The sequence below is a fragment of the Eriocheir sinensis genome, unplaced genomic scaffold (assembly GCF_024679095.1).
Source record: "Eriocheir sinensis breed Jianghai 21 unplaced genomic scaffold, ASM2467909v1 Scaffold98, whole genome shotgun sequence".
Lineage (NCBI taxonomy): Eukaryota > Metazoa > Arthropoda > Malacostraca > Decapoda > Varunidae > Eriocheir > Eriocheir sinensis.
In genome coordinates this window covers 101,220-107,500 of record NW_026112363.1, presented here as the reverse complement: position 1 = coordinate 107,500, position 6,281 = coordinate 101,220, and the positions used below count along the sequence as shown (strand labels likewise).

General features: G+C 40.2%; 1 pseudogene; it reads right to left on the bottom strand.

Annotated features, from left to right (window-relative positions):
* Nucleotides 1-4,642, bottom strand: part of LOC126995093 (speckle-type POZ protein-like) — a 9,044-nt pseudogene extending 4,402 nt beyond the window's left edge.
* Between the last annotated feature and the right edge of the window lie 1,639 nt (nucleotides 4,643-6,281).

Below are 6,281 nucleotides of genomic sequence, written 5' to 3'. Positions count from 1 at the left end.
TCCTGGCGGGGAGATGGGGAGTTAGTGGGGCGGGTTGGACCTGTGAGTGTAGTGGGTTCTATTGAGGCTGTATTTTATCATTCGAGTGCGTTAGGATTTACATAGATTTACATAGAAAATCAGACCACACAGACCCCATGGTCCAGACTAGGTGGTCTGTCCTTAAACCTAAGTGATTTTACATTAATCAGATGGCTCCAAAACGTTGCATTTCTACTCTAGTTGATATTAAGTTGAAGGAAGTGACGGTCGAGCTTTTTTTTGAGGGAGTCAATCGTGTTACACTGGACCACTGACAGTGGGAGCTTATTCCACTCTCGCACTACAACGTTGGTGAAGAAAAATTTGGTGCAGTCTAAATTTACTTGTCTACATCTGAGTTTTGCGCTATTGTTCCTCGTGCGCAAAGTGCCATCGATCATAAACAATTTTGATTTGTCTACATTCGTGAAACCATTAAGTATTTTAAAACATTCGATCAGTTTTCCTCCGGGGCGACGTTTCTCAAGAGAGAACATGTTAAGGGTGGAAAGCCTTTCTTCGTAGGATTTGTTGCGCAAGGAAGGGATCATTTTCGTTGCCCGACGCTGAACACCTTCTAATTTAGCAATATCCTTTGCATGGTGGGGAGACCAAAACTGTAGCGTATATTCCAAGTGGGGTCTGACTAAACTATTGTAGAGCGAGAGTATTACATCTTTATTTTTTAATAAAAAGTTTTTTTTTAATGAAGCCCGACATTCTGTTCGCTTTATTTGATGCATCGATGCATAGCTGTGAGAATTTGAGGTTTGACGCGATTTTGATCCCCAAGTCCTTAACGCATTGAACACTTTTGAGTTTAACGCCGCGCATTTCGTAATCGAACTTCTTATTCCTCGTTCCAACTTGAAGGACCTGGCAATTGTCTACGTTAAAGGGCATCTCCCATCTATCCGACCAAGCTGAAATTTTGTGCAAATCCTCTTGGAGGCTTTGCCTGTCTTCGTCAGTGAGAACCGAGTTACCGATCTTTGTGTCGTCTGCAAATTTACTAATGCGATTATTGAGTCCAACATCCATGTCGTTGATGTAAATAATGAAGAGCACTGGGCCAAGAACCGAGTCCTGAGGGACGCCACTAGTGACCGGCGCCCTCTCTGAGTTAAATCCGTCAATCACTACTCTTTGTTGTCTGTTGTTCAACCAATACGCGATCCATTGGTTTACTTGACCGTCAATACCTATTTGCTTTAATTTGTAAAGTAATTTATGATGTGGGACTTTATCAAACGCTTTCTGCAAATCAAGATAGACTACGTCCAGTGATTTGGTTACGTCATAAACAGTGAAGAGGTCGTTATAAAAGGTTAATAGGTTTGATTTCGTCACTTAAGTTCACCTATTTGGCAAGGCTTTCCTAGGAGTTTGGGGCATTTCCAGGAGTAGATTTATGACCCTGGTGGTAGTTTGACCCTTCCTCTGTACCCTGAACCTAGAAAAACACTCTTTAGAACCCGATTGATCCCCTCTTTGACCTTTAGAAATAGCTGATGTGAGAACCGAAAGTGTCTTATAATACCGATAAGAAATTTTAAGGTAGCTACTCCGACTTTGACTCCCCTTTCCTTCCCCCCTAAAACACCCTCTCTCTCTTTCCCCCCTCTTTTGCACTCTAGTGGTAGGTAAATCACACCCAGCCACACCACACACCACACAACACCCAGCCACACCACACCACACCACACCACACCACACCCAGCCACACCACACACCACACAACACCCAGCCACACCACACCACACCACACCACACCCAGCCACACCACACCACACAAACACACACACACACACACACACACACACACACACACAGCACCTACCACTTGAGTTTGTCGTTGGCGCCGGCGGAGAAGGTGGAGGACTTGAGCTCTTCGGCCGTCTTGTGGGCAGCAGCTGAAGTTGTCGATGGACCACGTGTAGCTAAACTTGATCACCTTCACCTGCAACACGGGACAGGTGCGTTAGTATAGCTGGTTCTCAGTGTTGATAATAAAGGTGAACACACAGGTAAAGTTAGGTAATGTAACGACAAATATTTAGTGGAAACCCATAAGGGAAGAGGGTAGAAGAGGAGGAGAAGGAGGAAGAAAAGAGGAGGAGGAAGAAACATGATCGAGGTAAATGAAATGGATAAGAACAATATATATATATATATATATATATATATATATATATATATATATATATATATATATATATATATATATATATATATATATATATATATATATATATATATATATATATATATATATATATATATATATATATATATATATATATATATATATATATATATATATATATATATATATATATATATATAAGAGTTTACTAAGATGAGAGATGCGATGTAAGGGAAGAAGGTAGAAGAAGAGGATGAGGAAGAAGAGGATGGTGATGAGGAGGAGGAGGAAAGGGAGTATTGAAAGAGGACAAGGATAAAGGTGTACATACAGGTAAAGTCAGGTTAAGTAAGGTAACGACATTTAGTGTAAACCCATTCAACAAACACCTTGATCTCTTTCTCCTTTGGTCCTCAAGGTAATTACAGGAACGTGTATGGTAGAATTAAAAGAGAGGGGAGAGGGAGACATGATGGATGATGGGGGGGAGGAAGGCCGATAGTGAAAGGGAGAGGAAGAGAGAGGGAAAGGAAAGGAGGGAGAGTTGGAAGATATCAAGGAGAGAGAGAGAGAGAGAGAGAGAGAGAGAGAGAGAGAGAGAGAGAGAGAGAGAGAGAGAGAGAGAGAGAGAGAGAGAGAGAGAGAGAGAGAGAGAGAGAGAGGGAAAAGACGAATAATGGAGTGCAAAGAGGAAGGGAGAGAGGAGAGCTAGGGGGAAAATGGGCAGGGAAAAAAGGGAGGGAGGGAGAGAGAAAAGAGTACAGCTGTGGTTAGGTATACAGAAAATAAATGTGAAAGGAGAAGAAAAAAATGTTGCTATGATAAAAGTGATAATTGATGAAATAAACAAAATTAGAAGGATAATTATGAGGAAGGGATGCAGAGGAGGAGGAAGAGGAGGAAATATGATAGGAGAATATTGAAATGAGTGAGAACAAAAAAGAAGATAAAGAGGAGGATATAAGGGATTGTTTACTATGATAAGAGAAGAGATAATAAGGGAAGAGGAAACAGGAGAAGGAGGAGGAGGAGGAGGAGGAGGAGGGGGAGAATGAGGAGGAGGAGGAAGATAAGAAGAAAAAGAGTGATGATGGAGGTAAATGAAATGGACAAGAACAAAATAAAAGATATCGAGGAGTATAAGAAAAGAAGAGGTAGAAGAAGAAGAAGAAAAATAAGAAAAAGAATGAGGAAGAAAAAACAAGAGGAAGAAGAGAAAGAACAATAATAAAAAAAAAAAGAAATAAGAGGAGGAGGAGGTAGAAGAAAAAAAGAAGAGGTAGAAGAAAATAAGAAAGTGTGGCAAAGTAACACTGACCCAAATGCTGAAAAAAAAAATAATAAAAGGTAGAGAGGAAAAAGTGCGCGACTCTAAACATATCAATTAAGCTTTTTCAGGTGAGTTGAAATACCTACAACACCTGAGGTCAGTTCAGTTAAGTGGTGGTGGATAGTGATGGCAAAAATGATGGTGGTGGTGATAGAGGTGGTGAACATATTAGTGGTGGTAAATATAGTGATGACAATGGCAGTGGTGATACTCTAGGAAACGGTGTTGATGGGGTGGTGATGATGATGGTGGTGATGATGATACGATTGGTGATGATATTATTAGTGGTGGTGGTGGAGGTAATAGCTATCTAGGAGTGAAGAGGGAGAGTAATGAGTTGGGGGGACTGGAGCTGGGGTGTGAGGTGATGGGGGGGAGGGGGAGGGAGGGAGTAATGGATGTGGCTGACTCATTAGCACACACACACACACACACACACACACACACACACACACACACACACTAGGCAACGTAATTAAAAGGTGAGGCGAGGGAAAGGTATACATCTGATTATTTTTTTATTACTATTTTATTGCAAGGAGAAAGAAAGTGAGAGGAAGAGAGTGAATCGTGTTCTAAAGATAAGGGAAAGTAGAAGGAGATAAAGCAGGAAGAGGGAAATAGTAAAGATAAAGGAAAATAAAGCAATGAAAGACTTATTATATTTTATTGCAAGGATAAAGAAAGTGAGTGTGAGAGTAGATGGTGTTTTAAAGATAGTGGAAAATAAAGGGATATAAATGATGGAATAAGGATAAGGCAAAATAGAGAAGTGTAAATAATATACTAAAGACAAGTGATAAAAGCTGCAGTAAGGAATATGATGTGATAGATGAAGAGATGAAAAGTAAAGTAAAAGTAATACAGATAATAATCTAAAGATATCTTTAAAGTAATATAATATAAATGGTGTAATAAAGATGAAGCAAGGACGTCTATCTGGTCTATCTGGACGACATATTAATTTGGTCTCCCCATTGGCAGCATCACCTCCAACAAATCTCCAAGGTGCTGTCCCGACTGCAGGAGGCGAACCTCACGGTAAAGTTGGTGAAGACCACCTTTGGACAAGCGACAGTCACGTACTTGGGACACGAGGTTGGACTGGAAGTCGTCCGACCCAAGGCAGCTAACGTCTCCGCCATTCTCCAGTATCCGGCACCAACCACCCGGAAAGCGCTCATGCGTTTTCTGGGTATGAGTGGTTACTACCGCCGGTTCTGCCCCAACTGTGCCCAGGAAGCATCACCATTCACCCGGATGACCAGCGGAGCGATGCCTTTCATTCGGACTGACGACTATCAGATTGCCTTCAACCAAATGAAGACCTTTCTCACCCAAGACCCCATACTGCGCTCACCAGACTTCTCTCTACCATTCGTCCTGCATACTGACGCCGCTGAAGAAGCAGTGGGAGCGGCCTTACTTCAATTGAAGGAAGGCATACTACATCCTGTCGCCTATCACCCTGCAAAGCTGGACCTCCATCAACGGCGTTATTCAACCATCGATCACCCAAGTATCGTTATATATTTTCAAGAGTACCATTATTTTCCTGCATCTTCATCATAACTTAACTAAATATATTTTAGAAGCTAGAAAAAAAAATAGAAAATAAATATTCAATGATGTCTTACGAAGACTTGTCGAAATATTTCGACACAAAGTGTTTTCGTTCACCAAGGAAAGAGTCAAAAGATAATTTTACTTTCTGTTTGAGTAATATGTCGATAATTTATCGACATATTACTCAAACAGAAAGTAAAATTATCTTTTCATGATCATTGTTGACAACACTAAATCTAACATATGCGCACTATATAGGACATGCATAATTAGTCGATATCCTAAACTAGGATGACGTAATTGATTTAATTTATACTCTCGTATGATGATGACGTCATCGCCCGCGCAACATACCTATTATTCAGCCCTGACTCATTCTTTGCCTTTCGTGGTCAACATAACGATAACAAAAGCTGTCCGTGGACTTCTAATGCATGATAGTGATAAAGGGAAGATGCCCACAGCCTATAACTACCGAGGGATAGTGGGAGATGGAAAAATAAGAATAAATAGCCTCAGATTAGTCGTGTTTTGTAACTCCAAGCTCCTCACTCTTTGCCGCCGATCGCAAACATGATTGACTTTCTTGGTCAATATAACGATGACAAAAGCTTCATGTAGAGTTCTAATGCTTGGAGGTGATCAGTGGAACATGTCCACAGCTTATAAGTGCCATAGAATAATCGAGGAAGGTGGGGAAATAAGAAAATATGGCTTTGAAATGGAGGTGGTGGTCGGGCGGGTAGACTAATCGCAGCGCTGCCAAACATTAGGCTATGGTCGAGTGTTCGTAGAGGCGTCCGGAATTTTGATAGTTCAGATATGGCAACCCTACCTATGAAGGCATTCTTCATTCATCATCGTCACTGAGCAATTTTACTATATATTTCAGTGCCCATGGTTATGATAAGAAGCCACAATAGTGAATAAAAGGTGTTTAATGTGAAACCTTATTATTTGATCGTTTCTTAATCAATAAAACGCAAAGTAATGCCAGCAACTGTCCATTCGCTTCGTGTCATACTGTGCGTGTGTATTAATAAATGCAGAAGACAAGTCATGGAATGATCCAGAATATATATATATATATCTATATATATATCTATATATATAGATATATATATATCTATATATCTCTATATATATATATATATATATATATATATATATATATATATATCGCCTAAATTTGAACAGCGTATAACAACTGTTTTACAA